This window comes from Crocodylus siamensis, chromosome 5 (genome assembly GCF_052110815.1).
Source record: "Crocodylus siamensis isolate JL-2025a chromosome 5, ASM5211081v1, whole genome shotgun sequence".
In the NCBI taxonomy this organism is placed as follows: Eukaryota; Metazoa; Chordata; order Crocodylia; family Crocodylidae; genus Crocodylus; species Crocodylus siamensis.
Window position 1 is genome coordinate 175,077,817 of NC_143399.1, and position 14,900 is coordinate 175,092,716.

Consider the following 14,900-nt stretch of genomic DNA (forward strand, 5'->3'; position numbering starts at 1 on the left):
CAAGCGCTTACTCTGGATACCTTTAAGAAACGCCTACTGGGCAGGAGGCTGGACCCAATGATCTCGCGAGGTCCCTTCCAGCCCTAATGTCTATGAAATGTATGAACTGTGTCCGTAAATAATTATATGTTTCTAAATCACTGTATATCTGATTTCTTTTAGTATTACAGCCCCTTAACAATAACTGACAAAAAACCTTCTGTACATAGTTCAACAGGAAGTCTCCTCTATTTGACTTCTCACAGGAAACAGATCAAAATTTTATTTAGGTCCCAGAGACTACTGTAGTCCCTAGAACACCCATTTTTGTTCCAAGCAAAAATTCTTGTGGGCGACAACTTCTACTGGGCCAGCTGCACAGCTGGGATAGATACAGACAAGCATTCTTCATTGCACTGCATTCAAAAGCTTGTCCAAGGTCCAATAAAAAATTATCACCACAAAAGTCCTTGCCTCTTGCATATTTCCTGGACTATCACAGTTGTAGCTGTAATAGTCCATTCTATCATTACCATATATTTTTCCTGTTAGAAATCCTGTAGGACAGGTGTTTTCAACCTTTTTTAACAAGGTCTTCTGCCTCGAAGTTTCAGCTCAAATACCCCATTATATATATTTTTTTTTTGCTTTTAAGGGTGGGGGGAGAGGTGAGCAGATCGAGGCCCCTGTGGTGAGGGAGGGAGCGGGGCTGGGGCAGGGGTAGCAGCAGGCACTGCACAGCCGAGGCTGATTGGAATCACGAGAATGGTTCACCTGGGGATTGTGGCGGGGCAATTCCTGCAGCTGCATGCACCCCAGTGGAGGTCTGGGGAGCAACATGCCCCCTGGATCTGTGCACAAGGCGGAGGCAGCTACTGCTGGCTGAACTCTGTACCCTGCTGCCCCAAGAGCCATGTGCCTGATACAATTGGTCGGGCAGGGTACAGACAGACCCCTCCCCCCCCATGTAGGCAGACAGACAGAGGCAAACACACACATGGAGATGCAGACAAAGACACAGAGACTCGGCAAGTAAGTGTATATGAGGGGAAGGGGCAGGCTGGGGGAGAGAGAAGGGGCTGGGGGGCCAGATCGAGAATGGGGGGGGGTGTCTCTGTACTGCTCCCACAAGCAGCACTGGGGGGAGGGGTGGCAAGGCAGTGGTATGTTCTGCAGGCCACACACATGCCCCCCAGTTGGCCGGACTGTGGGGGTGGGAGGGGGGCATCATACGTGGCGACTGCCACCACCTTGTGCCATTGCTGCCATGCCCTGTGCCACTTTCCCATCCCCAGTTGCACATGCAGGTCCCCGCAGGCTGCTGAGGGGTGGTGCTCGAGATGCAACAGCAGCCCGTAGAGCTGCATATCACTAGCTGCAGGAAAGCAGTGTAGCAGTGGCGTGGTGGTAGCCGTGTGGAAGCCCTGCCCACCCACCCATATGGGAAGGCACCAGGGGAGAGGCCACTGCCATGTCCTGGGGGGCACTCTGTCCCCTCCCACCTTCCTGCCCACGTGTACCCTCTATGTCTTAAGTAACCCTGTGGGCATGTGTGCCCACCACTGACAACTCCTGCATAGGATTTTAATAGAACTATAATACTTTTATTTATTGAACAGAAATACAAACTTACCAACTAGAGATTACATAACTTGTTAACAATTACTGTATTAACTTGAATGTTAATACAAGCATGGGGGAAAGAAAGCTCTTCATCTTGCATTCGCATACAAAGAAACCTCATTAAATACATTGTCTATCATTAAACTGCTGCCAAAACCAGCATGTGTGCAGTAAATAGATTGTCTAGCATGAAACTCCTGCCAAAAGCAACATTTGCTCAGTAATGGAAACCAACTACAAAGTTCTTTAAATGCAGCCAACACTGAGCATGTCTACAAAACACATGGCCCATATTGGACAAACAGTAATGGGAACCTACCATAAAAATAGGTAAGTGCAGCTCATCTAAATAATAAATATGGTAGTGCCCACTGTGCTCAGTTCCCTTCACTGCTGACACTCTTTCAAGTCATGGTGAGCCACTACATTACATATACATTTTGATTTCCTCTTCACTTCCACAGCTGAACTGTGCCTCTCTTTCCCACTTCCAATGATTCATGTTTCTTCACCAACCTTAAAAGTCTGACAAACATCACCAAACGGGGCCCCAAACAGTTCAGCCAGAATCCCTCTGTTGTCCCCTCTCTCAGCCTGTTGGATAGGACTAATGTGGCCCCATAAAATAGAGCCCAAACAGGTTGCCCTGAACCTCATCTGCATATCCCAGAACTCACAAGAACACTTGGTTCTAGTCATGAGTGGGGGGCTAATGGATTCTTTGTGGGGAGAGGAGAAGGAGTATCTGGAGTACACAGACATATTGAGAAGTACTGATCTGTGGAGCCACCACGGCTTGAAATACTGTTGACTCTGCTGGGGGACAACCCAATGACTCACTCACATGGTAGATCGTGAGCCTTCTGGCTTTGGACTAATACCATGCATAGCTTGTACTACATGTAAGTACAAAAGCGCTGTTTAAAAGTGTGTTTATGGAGTACCCATAAACTTGCAGCAGTTTCAAAAAAGTTAAAATGCATCAATGCTGAATGAACTAAATCTAAGGGTACCCATATTAATTTCCCTAAACATTTTTTTCAAAGTCAGCATTTTCAAAAATGCCCCTCATTTCCATGTGCTCAGGGAAAGCAAGCAATAAGGAGGTAGGGGAGGGGGCTATAGGGAAAGAAGTCCAGCCTTCTGACCACTATCCCATGCTCCTTATCCAAGTGGGCACCAATGACACAGCTCAGAGCGCTCCCAGCCGGGTCATGAGGCGCTACAGGGATAAGGGAGCAGGGCTATCCCAGCCGGGTCATGAGGCACTACAGGGATAAGGGAGTAGGGCTAAAGGATCTGGGGGTTCAAGTGGTGTTTTCTTTGATCCTCCCAGTCTCAGGCTATAGGCTGAGGAGGGAGAGTAGGATCCAGGTAGTTAACCAAGGACTGCAGTGCTGGTATCATCGGGAAGGCTTTGGCTTCCATGACCACAGCCCACTCTTTAGTGAGAGAGACAGTGAGCTGATGGGAAGCCATCAGCCATTCACCTCTCTCCCTTGGGGAGGAGGCTCTTCTCAGCCAGACTGGCTGACCTGTTGCACTGGGCTTTAAACTAAGCCTGCCGGTGAATGGGGGGACTACCGTCACTGCTGGCCTGCTGGCCTTGCAAAGCCAGCAGGCCAAGGCACTTAAGGGAGCCCACCCCTGCCCCAGCCCTGGAACAACTGGTAGGTACAGCAAGGCTGACCAAGGCGACACTTGCCTGCCTGTACACAAATGCCAGGAGCTTGGGGAATAAACAGGAGGAATTTGTCCTCCAGCTTAACACAAATAATTACGATGTCAGAGGGATAATGGAGACCTGGTGGGACTCCACCCATGACTGGACCATGGGTATAAATGGCTATACCCTGTACAGGTGGGATCAAATAGACAAAAGGGGTGGGGGTGTAGCTCTCTATGTTAAGGAGAACTACACGTCCCTGCAAACCTATCTTGGCAACCAGGGCAGATGACTAGAGACCCTCTGGGTTAAAATCCATGGGGAACATGGCACAGGAGATGCAATGCTGGGAGTCTACTATAGACCTCCCACACAAAGTTAAGAGCTTGACCAGGAGTTTGCCAGAGAATTGGCTGAGGCCGCATACTCCAGGTCGATGGTTGTCATGGGAGACTTTAACTACCCAGACATCTTGTGGGAAGAACACTCAGCTAAATCTGAGCGGTCACAAAGCTTCCTCTCATGCGTGGATGACCTCTATCTGACACAAGAAGTCTATGGGCCAATGAGAGGTACAGTGCTGCTTGACCTGGTACTGGCAACTGGGGACAACCTAATCGTCCTAATCGACCTAATGATCGAAGGGAAGCTGGGTGACAGCAACCATGAGCTGATCACCTTCACCATCTGCTGTAAAGCTGGCAAGTCAGTCAGCAATACAGAAGTCCTTGACTTCAGGAGAGCCGACTCTGACAAGCTCAGGAGGCTTGTCAGTGAGGCCCTAAGGGACCATAACCCCAAGGGGAGGGGACTTCAGGAAGAGTGGTTGCTCCTCAAGAGAGTGATCCTTGATGCACAAGCCAATGCTATTCCATCTTGGAGGAAAGGCAGCAAAAGAGCACAGCAGCCCCCCTGGCTATCCAGGGAACTACGGACCTCCTGCGGCTAAAAAGAAAGGCCGACAAAGAATGGAGGATGGGATTCACCTCCAAGGAGGAATATTCTGCACTGGTCTGGTAGTGCAGGGAGCGAACCAGGAAAGCCAAGGCTACGACAGAACTCCAACTAACTACAAGTATCAAGGACAATAAAAAGTCCTTTCTTGAGATATGTGGAAAGCTGGAGGAAAAGCAAGGGCAACACTGGACCGCTGCTAAACCAGATGGGACAACTGACAACTGACGCCCAGGAAAAAGCCAAACTATTAAATGGGTACTTTGCATCAGTTCTCCACCTTGGGAGGAAAAACCTGCAGCATCCTTATAGGCTCGGCAGTGAAACGTTGGATAGCACTACAGAAGAAAGAGACTTGGGGGTCATCATTGACCACAAGATGAACATGAGCCTCCAATACGATGCTGTGGCTAGTAAAGCGACCAAAATGCTGGCTTGCATCCATAGATGCTTCTCGAGCAAATCCCGGGACGTCATTCTCCCCTTGTACTCGGCCTTAGTGAGGCCGCAGCTGGAGTACTGCGTCCAGTTTTGGGCTCCACAATTCAAAAAGGATGTGGAGAAGCTTGAGAGAGTCCAGAGGAGAGCCACGCGCATGATCAGAGGTCAGGAAAACAGATCTTACGATGACAGGCTGAGAGCCATGGGACTCTTTAGCCTGGAAAAGCGCAGGCTCAGGGGTGATCTGATGGTCACCTATAAGTTTATCAGGGGTGACCACCAGGATCTGGCCCAAGGGATGACGAGGTCGAACGGTCACAAACTCCTGCAAGACTGTTTCAGGCTGGACATAAGGAAGAATTTCTTTACTGTCCGAGTCCCCAAGGTCTGGAACAGTCTGCCAGCGGAGGTGGTTCAAGCACCTACATTGAACACCTTCAAGGGTAGATTGGATGCTTATCTTGCTGGAATCCTATGACCCCAGCTGACTTCCTGCCCTTTGGGCAGGGGGCTGGACTCGATGCTCTCTCCAGGTCCCTTCCAGCCCTGATGTCTATGAAATCTATGAAATCGGTCCCACAGGATGCCCCTGGCCACAATGGGACAGGGAGGCCTAGGTGAGGGAGATTCCCTGCCCTCTGCCCTCCATCAATGCTAACCTCATGAAAGAACACCTTGAAAGGCTGGGCACCTTCAAGTCAGCTGGCCCTGACAATCTACACACCAATACTCAAGGAGCTGACTAGTATCATAGCCCAGCCCCTGGCACAGTTCTTTGAGAACTCCTGGTGCTCTGGTGAAGTGCCTGAAGATTGGAAGAAGGCCAACGTAGTGCCTATCTTCAAGAAAGGGAGGAAAGTGGATCTGGCATACTACAGGCCCATAAGCCTGACTTCTATCCTGGGGAAAGTGTTAGAACAGATCATTAAGAAGGCCAGTCTTAATGGACTGGCTGACAGCAACATCCTCAGGGATAGCCAGCAGGGGTCTGCTGAGGGTAGGTCTTGCTTGACCAATCTTATTTCCTTTTACGACAAGGTGACCTATCACTTGGACAAGGGAGAGGAGATTGATGTCATATATCTTGACTTCAAAAAAGCCTTTTATCTGGTATCCCATGATCACCTCTTTGCAAAACTGGCCAACTGCAGCCTCGGGTCCACCACAATCCGCTGGCTGGGGAACTGGCTCTGTGGTCGGAGCCAGAGGGTGGTGGTTGATGGAAGTCAATCGTCATGGTGCCCTGTGACCAGTGGGGTCCCCCAAGGCTCTGTCCTTGGACCTATACTGTTCAACATATTCATTAATGATGTAGACACTGGTATCAGAAGCGGACTGGCCAAGTTTGCCGATGACACCAAACTTTGGGGTAAAGCGTCCACACCTGAGGATTGGAGGGTGATCCAGGCTGACCTGGACAGGCTCAAGAAATGGGCAGACGAGAACCTGATGATGTTTAACACCGAAAAATGCAAGGTCCCCACCTTGGGAGAAAAAACCTGCAGCACCCTTATAGACTCGCCAGTGCTTTGCTGGCTAGCACTATGGATGAAAGGGACTTCGGGGTCATGACTGACCACAAGATGAATATGAGCCTTCAATGTGATGCTCTGGCTAGTAAAGTGAGCAAAACACTGGCTTGCATCCATAGATGCTTCTCAAGCAAATCCCAGGACGTCATTCTCCCATTGTACTCAGCTTTGGTGAGGCCGCAGCTGGAGTACTCCATCCAGTTTTGGGCTCCACAATTCCAAAAGGGTGTGGAGAAGCTTGAGAGAGTCCAGAGAAGAGCCACGTGCATGATCAGAAATCAGGAAAACAGACCTTACAACCAGAGGCTCAGAGCCATGGGATTCTTTAGCCCGGAAAAGCCAGGCTCAGGGCCAATCTGATGGCCACCTATAAATTTATCAGGGGTGTTCACCAGGATCCGGGGGAATGATTGTTCACCAGAGCACCCCAAGGGATGACAAGGTCGATGGTTATAAACTCCTGCAAGACCATTTCAGGCTGGACATAAGGAAGAATTTCTTCACTGTCCAATCCCCCAAGGTCTGGAATAGCCTGCCACTGGAGGTGGTTCAAGCTGCTACATTGAAGACCTTCAAGAAAATTTGGATGCTTATCTTGCTGGGATCCTATGACCCCAGCTGACTTCCTGCCCCTTGGGCAGGGGGCTGGACTTGATCTTTTGAGATCTCTTCCAGTCCTAATGTCTATGAAATCTATAAGTTGTGGGGGACAGAGGGCAAGGGGTACACCTGACCTCCCAGATTTATATTCTCTGATGTAGCAGTGAGAGGAGGACAAATTCAAGGCAAACATCCAACAGTTATTTTTTACCTAAAAATATTATAACTTTTTCATATACAGGTTCTAATTATGGGGGGGAGGGTGTCATTTTGTACTGAAGTAGGAAGGGCTATGGGGGGGGGGGGGGGAAGGGCCCCTGCAGTTAGGAACGGGCTGGGGCATATGCTGCCCAGCTGGGGCTGTGCCAGGCTCTGGGAGCAAGGGCTATGGGCAACAGGAAAAGCCATGGCTTGTCTGGCTGCTCCCCCAGCTGCCCCCACCAGGGCAAGGCAGGCAGTTGTAGGGCCGTGCTGGGAGGCTGTGGGAGAAGCTACAGCCCATCTGGCTCCTCCTGCAGCTGCCTCCACCGGCGTGATGCAGGTAGAGCCGGGGCTGCCGGGCAGCTGTGGGAAAAGCCTTGGCTCAAACCACAGCTCATCTGGCTGCCCTCACTGGGGCAAGACAGGCAGCGCCAGAGCTGTCAGCTGGCTGCAAGAGAAGCTGTGGCGAGGGAGGCAGTGTCAGGGCTTCTGGGTGGCTGTGAGATAAGCCATGGCTCATCTGGCTGCTCCCTCGGCTGCCCCTGCTAGGGTCAGGCATACAGTGCAGGGGCTGGCAGGCAGCCATAGGAGAAGCCACAGCTCAAGTGGCTGTCCCTGCCAGGGCAGGATACACAGTGCTGGGGTTGCCAGGCAGCCATGAGAGAAGCCGTGGCTTAAGTGGCTGCTCCCACCAGGGTGAGACAGGCAGTGCCCGGGCTTTGCTAGGCAGCGGTGGAAGAAGCCGCAGCTCAAGCTGCTGTTTGGTTGCTCCCCTGGCTGTCCCCACTGAGGTGAAGCAGGCAATGCCCGGGCTCTGCTGGGTGGCTGACGGAGAATCCATGGCTCACCCAGAGGCTCCTGTTACTTGCCCCAGAGAGCATGGGGAGGGGGAGGGGGGAGAGAAATGTGTGACCCCCGATCTGGTCAGGGGTGGGGTTGCTTTTGGGGCAGATCCAGAGGCACACGCTCCCTCCTTCCACCATGCCCTTCCGGACACGTTGGCAGAGCAGCAGTGTGCTGCTCGTCTCTGGGCAGCTCCTTTGGTGCTCACTCATTGCTGCTGCTACCACTACAGCACTATGGTACTTTACCTGTACTGAATAAAGAATAAGTCAACTTTACAAGTTCACTGTGCTTTTCTGTTTCCAAAATTTTTCCAAAATGCCCATAATAATGGCAGAAAAGCATAAATCTGGTGGAAGTGATGTTTCTTTTTCCAAGAAATTTAGAACAATTATATGGAAACAAAAATGGAAATAATGAAGAGGTCTAAAAAAGGTGAGACCCCAAGTAAAATGGGTAGAGCCATGGATATCCCTGGAACAACTATCGTGACCATCCTGAAAGACAAGGCAAGAATTCATTAACGTGTTATGGGCTCAGCTCCTATGCATTCAGGTGTGATAACTAAGCACCATGTCGGACTTATTGCTCAGGTTGAGGAACTGTTAATCATTTGGCTGGAGGATCAAAATAAATGCTGTGCTCCTATGAGTTTAGGCATCATTCAGGAAAAGGCTAGGGGTCTTTATGATGATCTAAAGCAACAATAGGGGGACAGTTCTAATGCTGACCCTTTTACAGCAAGTAAAAGGGTGGTTTGTGTGTTTTAAAGCCAGAGCCAATTTGCATCAAGGTCTCAAGTGAAGCTCCCAGTGCTGATGAAGAGGCAGCTTGTGCTCTTCCTGAGACATTGGCTGAAATCATTGAAGAGGATGGCTATTGTGCTCAGAGTTTTTAATGAAATGAGACTGGGCTCTTTTGGGGAAAAAATGCCATTGAAAACCTACATTGCTGAAGAGGAGAACTCCATGCCAGGGTACAAAACTGCTAAAAATAGGCTCACTCTATTGCTCGGTGCCAATGCTGCAGGGTATTGTGTACTTTCAAGGGACATTCCAAGGCATTTCTCCCAGTGATATGGAAATCCAATCCTAAGGCATTGGTCAGTAAGAACATTTTTGAGGATTGGTTTAATTGTCATTTTGTGCCAAGTGTCAGGTATTATTGCAGGAAAAACAATCTTGCATTTAAAGAGTTGTTAATCCTCCACAATGCTCCTGGTCATCTAACCATCTTTGATGACAAGCATCCTGACATCAAAGTTGCGATTCTGCCGCCCAACATCACCCCATTGTGGCAACCCATGGACCAGGGGGTAATTGCATCCTTCAAGGCCTACTATCTTAGGTGCACATTTGCCCAGGCCATCAGGGCAATTGAGAAAGAAGGTGGACCAACTCTGAAGGAATTCTGGAATGGCTTCAACATTTAACATGCAGTTAAAAACACTGGCTAGGCATGGAATGAAATCAAACAATCACATTTTAATGGTGTTTGGAGAAAACTGTGTCCTAAGTTTGTGTTCCAAGACTTTACAGACACTTTTGAAGAGGTGACCAAAAATGTTGTTGAAATAGACAAATATCTCAACTTAGACGTTGCATCAGAAAATGTTGAAGAGTTGCTGGTATCACATTTTGAAGAATTAATCAGTGAGGACCTCACTGAATTGGAACAGCAAAAAGTGGCAGAGGAAGAAGATGCACCCACTGTTGAAGAGACTCCTCCTCATAAAGTCTGGACAACAAAAGTGCTGGCTGAAGCATTTCAACTTCTGGAAGCTGCCATGTCCCTGTTTAAGGAATATGACCCCAACATTGAATACAGTGCATCAGTGAATAGGGGCATATCCAACATGTACAGCTGCTACAGAGAAATTTACAAGCAAAAGAAGAGAACATCTGTCCAAACTTCCTTGGACACTTTCTTTAAGAAAGCAGACAAGACACCTGAGAAGACTCCAGTCAACATCCCTTCAAAAAGTTGAGCAAAGTCACCTCAAAGAAGTCTTTCCAAATAAATATGATTACTATTTACAATATAAATTTCTAAATAAATGCATACAGACAAGCAATATAGCTACATTTATTTATTTGATATAATTGATTTGAGTACTGTACAAAATTCTGGGTTATTTTGGGTGAAAATAGGGTATTAGGCCTTGGTTCAGGAACCAATCCCCTATTTATAACATTGTTTCCTGGGAAAATTGGTTCTGAGTTGTAACGTTTCAACTTAAGATGCAGTTTTCAGGAACAAACTGTGTCGTAAGTCCAAGAACTGCCTGTACAGTGTATTATTGTATGGAGATCAGGGATATACCAAGACACAACAATTCTGTAATCATATTTTCATTTGTGACCCTATCCAGCTGAAATTGTGTGACAGTACAGTACAAGTATACACATGCTTGAGAGGCTATTTAGCTCAGTTGGCTAGAGTGCGGTGCTAATGATACCAAGATGGCACACTTGAACTCAGATTGGACTAGATGATTTCTTGATGTCCCTTTCAGCTTTACTTCTGTATCCAAGTTACCCTTGGATAATTTCGTTCCATGCAGAAACTGTACCTGGCAGTCATATAGTAACTATTATCTTTAATCATCACTTCTATATATTTTTCACTGCATTAATTTTGGCTGATTGATGATAAAAACTGTCAGAGAACTTTAAATATTTGTACTTTCCTTTATGAAAAATATGAAACATATGAATTATATAGTTTCCCTAGTTCCATGAAACTGTGAAACTTTAATGCCCAGGTTGTTATTCCAGTTTCCATTATTTACTATTTCTAAAAAGGCTATTGCTAAAATTGTCAGAGTTATAAATCTTGAAGCAATTACCTTTTTATTTTTAAACAATAGCAGTATGGTAACATAGGCACAGACATGTACAAATCTTCAACACTATCTCTTAGTGCAACAACCCATAAAGATACTCTTGCTTAAGCAGTGTTTATCATTTAAACTTATTCCTTAAAATATTAATATCAACATATAATAACCACTAGAGAAGCTCTTCTCAGGAAATACTTATTTAAACCTGTAAAAATTCAACTACACGTTTTAAAAGTATTATTCCAAGCAAGACTTGTCAAGTAGTGCTGTTCTAAGGATTCTAAAAGTCAGAAACTGAACACCAAAAGTAGGAACAATGTCACAAAGGCTATGCATTTTCCCAATATGGTTAAACAACATACCTTCTTACACATCAAATTCCTGAGTATAAATTTGGCAATGTAAAGTGAAACCCTCAGATTTGCATGCTATTCATGAAAATCAAAATTACTGCAGACATCCTGAAGTGGTGCTAAAAACCATTGCTACATCTAGTTTGAATCTTATGGAGTGACTTAAGAAACATTTCTTTTAATATCAGTGTATTAAAGCAGATTATTTATTAATTAAATGTGATAAAGACATTTGCAGACAAGGTTCTTTGGGTAAATATGATATCTTTTATTAGACCAACTAAAATAGTTGGAAAAATTTTTCTTTCCAAGCTTTCAAATACAAACACCTTTCCTCAAGCTGAGGAAGTATCTGCAGTTCTGTGCTCTTCATGGATGGGATAGAATAACATAGAAGCCAGAGGCCAGTATATCAGTGAAAATGCAAATTGAGGCAGTCAATGTGTGAGAAACAGGTTGGGGGCAGAGGGGAAAGGGAATTCAGGCCTGGTGATGAGATGTGGCTGGTAAATAGTAGACAGCTTATCTGGGGTAACAGATTTCGGGGAGGTTATAATGTGCCATAAATCCAATGTCTATATTTAGTCCAGTAGGTTGATGAAGTGAAGTTCATAGGTTTGTCGCAAAAGGTGTTTTCTAGATTCGCTTCGACAACTGGAACTGAGAGACTGGAGAGAGTGGTTGTCTTGTGAGAAGGTTCAGTGTTTGTTTAAAGGCTAGGCTGTGTGGTTCTGGAAAGATCTCTTTAAGAACTGGGTCTACATCTAGTACGGGTTGCAAATGTTTATGGATATTTACGTTCAATTGTTACATGTGTTCTCAGTGCAAATTCAATGGTATCGGAGCTTGTAATATACAGTAATATACAAGCCCTGTAATATACAGCTTGAATTAAAGCTGTATATTACAGCTTTCTTGGTGTGTTTAGGGTGATTGCTGGTTCTGTGCAGATATGTATGTTGGTCCATGGGTTCTTGTATACGGTGGTTTGCATTTTATAGTGCTGAATAGTGATCATGGTGTCTAAAAAGACAATATTAGTGCTGGAGTATTCAAGAGACTGTCGATGGAGGGGTGATGATTATTGAATTTCTGATGGAAATTAATCAAAGATTGTAGGTTTTCCATCCAGATGATGATATCATCAATGTATATTAAGTATAGCATGGGTTTGATGGTGCAGTCCTTGAGAAATTATTCTTCTAGGTGACTCATAAAAAGGTTGGCATATTGTAGGGCCATTCTGGTGCCCGTAGCTGTGCCCATGGTTTGGAATACTCCAGCACCAACATTTTCTTTTTAAACACGATGATCACTAACCTCTCCAAACTCACCACCAGAAACCAATGTTCTATGGCTCAAAACACACATAATGGATCCAGATCGTGACATGACAACGAATGTAAAACCTGTCAACATATCTCTGCCATCCCCCACAACAGAGACACCCCACAACAGAACCATCACCATTCTTGGATCTTATACTTGCACCTCCAGAAATCTAACACATCCCATTAACTGAGCTAAATGCCCTGATAGAAAACACACTGGAGAAACCAAACAAAAGCTGCATACCAGAATAAATGCACACTGAAAATCTATCAAGGACAAAAATACTCAATGACCTGTGGGGGCACACTTCTCACAAGACAACCACTCTCTCTCTGATCTCTCAGTTCCAATTGTCAAAGCAAATTTACAAAACTGCTTTTTCCTACACACACACACACTTCCCTTGCTTTATGTTGTACATGCATTCCTGGAAAACGCTACATAACTTGAAAGGGAACCAACTTTACAATGTAACAAATAGGGATATGTTCCAAGATCTCGACTGTACTGACCATCAGACCCATTTCTACTACTTTTACAAGACAATTTTAGTACTCACAAACAGCAGTCAGTACACACAAGCATAAGGCACTATCATAATGGGGATGGCAATTACGGAAACATGTTTCACAGATGAGCAAGAGGCACAGCTCCACACAAAAGACTATATTTTGGTGTGTGTCACTCCCACAGTGCACTGCACAAAGCAGCTGACTGCAGGCATCCACAACACTGTTTGCATGAGAGAATTTACCTCACATATAACAAATTTTGGTATAAAAGGGTCATCACATAACAGTTAATTCGCACATACAGAACTCATATAAAGCAAGGGAAATCTGTACATATATTTATATATAAATATAAATATATGGACCGTGCAATATGAAACAACTTAACAAGAAAGAAGCAAAATTCAACATCCTGCTTGCCATCAGACACTTCTGATGTAAATAAGCGTCTCCAACTTTTACTCGAGCCTAATTAGCATACAAATGAATTTTCCCACCCAGAGAACTTATACCATCCTCCAGTTCTCCTGTGCAATATGAAGTTTCATTTCTACCTGGGAGAAACTGTTAAATCTTTGCATTCTCCTTTGCCTGAGGAAGGGTGTGTGAACACAAAAGCTTGCAAACAGAAATTTTTCTGCAACGTTTTAGTTGGTCTAATAAAACATATCTCCTCCACCACAAGAGTTCTGACTGGACTAAATACAGACATTGGATTTATGGCACATTATTACCTCTCCAACATTTGAAACCCCAGGTAAGAGACAGTTGGTAAATAGTAGAAAGGTTATCACCAGGTGTATATTCCCCCATCTGTTTCTCACCCACTGATTGCCTTAATTTGCATTTTCATTGACTGATATTCTTGCATAGTGGCCTCTGGCTTCTATGCTATTCAGGAAGAGTACAGAAAAACTGCAGGCGCTTTCTCAGCCTGAAGAAGGGTGTTTGTACTCAAAAGCTTGAAAAGATGAATTTTTCCAACTATTTTATTGGTCTAGTAAAAGATACTGTTTTTACCCAAAGAACCTTGTCTGCCTATGTCCTTAGACCAGAGGCGGGCAATTATTTCGGGAGGAGGGCCACTAACTAAGTTGTGGCAAGCTGTCCAGGGCCGCATGGGTAGCCCTGCCCCTTGACAGGTGCTCTGCCCCCTGGTCACCATCTTGGGACCAATGTCCCAATGTCTTGGGACCAATATCTCAGGGCCAGCACTGGTGGAGCCCAGAGCGGGATGCAGGCTGGCAGGGGTCTGTGGAACTGCGCTGGGTTGTACCAGCAGAGAGGGGGGAGAGCTGGACCGGCTCCATAGAGCTCCTGCCAGCTGGGACCCTGTACTCCTGCCACCCTGCTTTGAGCTCTGCTGGCATTGGCCCTGGGACATGAGTGCAGGCCCTGCTCCTGCAGCCGCTCATTCCCCAGTGCCCCCCCAGCCCCATGGTACAGGCAGGGGGCAGCATACAGCCCTGACCCCCTGCTCGCCAGGAAGAAAGGAGCTGGTGCAGAGCACGGGGGACAGGTGGCCCCTCACCTGCCCCGTGGCCCACGCTCCCTGCTGCAGCTGCTTGCAGCCCATACAGGGCTATCCTGAGCAGGCACAAGCAGCCCCATGCGGGCTATGAATGGCTGCAGCATAGGGCGCCAGGCACGGGACACACGAGTGCCTGCTTTTCCAGTGCTCAGCACCAGCTTGTAACCTGGCCCTGCTGCTGGAGCTCATCTGCTGGGCAGCAGCAGCAAACACTGCCCAGTGCGGCAAGCAGGGGGGCCTCAGCTGCTGCCGCCACAGCACAGCCCCAACGCGTGAGCCCAGAGCTGGTGTAGGGCCCAGGCTGGCAGTGGGGTTGGGTTACAAGCTGGTGTTAAGCGTGGGGGGAAAAGCAGCCCCTCCCTTGCCCCATACCTGGCTGCAGCTGCTCACAGCCTGCATGGGGCTGCCTATGTCTGCTCAGGACAGCCCCATGCGGGCTGCAAGTGGCTGCAGCAGCGAACGTGGGCCATGGGGTGGGTGAGGGGCCACTT

At 46.9% G+C, this 14,900-nt stretch overlaps 1 protein-coding gene across 2 annotated transcripts in view; it reads right to left on the reverse strand.

The window, feature by feature from the left end:
- The window catches only part of RSU1 (Ras suppressor protein 1), a 176,899-nt gene that overhangs the window by 85,376 nt on the left and 76,623 nt on the right, over nucleotides 1-14,900 (reverse strand). The window lies entirely within an intron of this gene.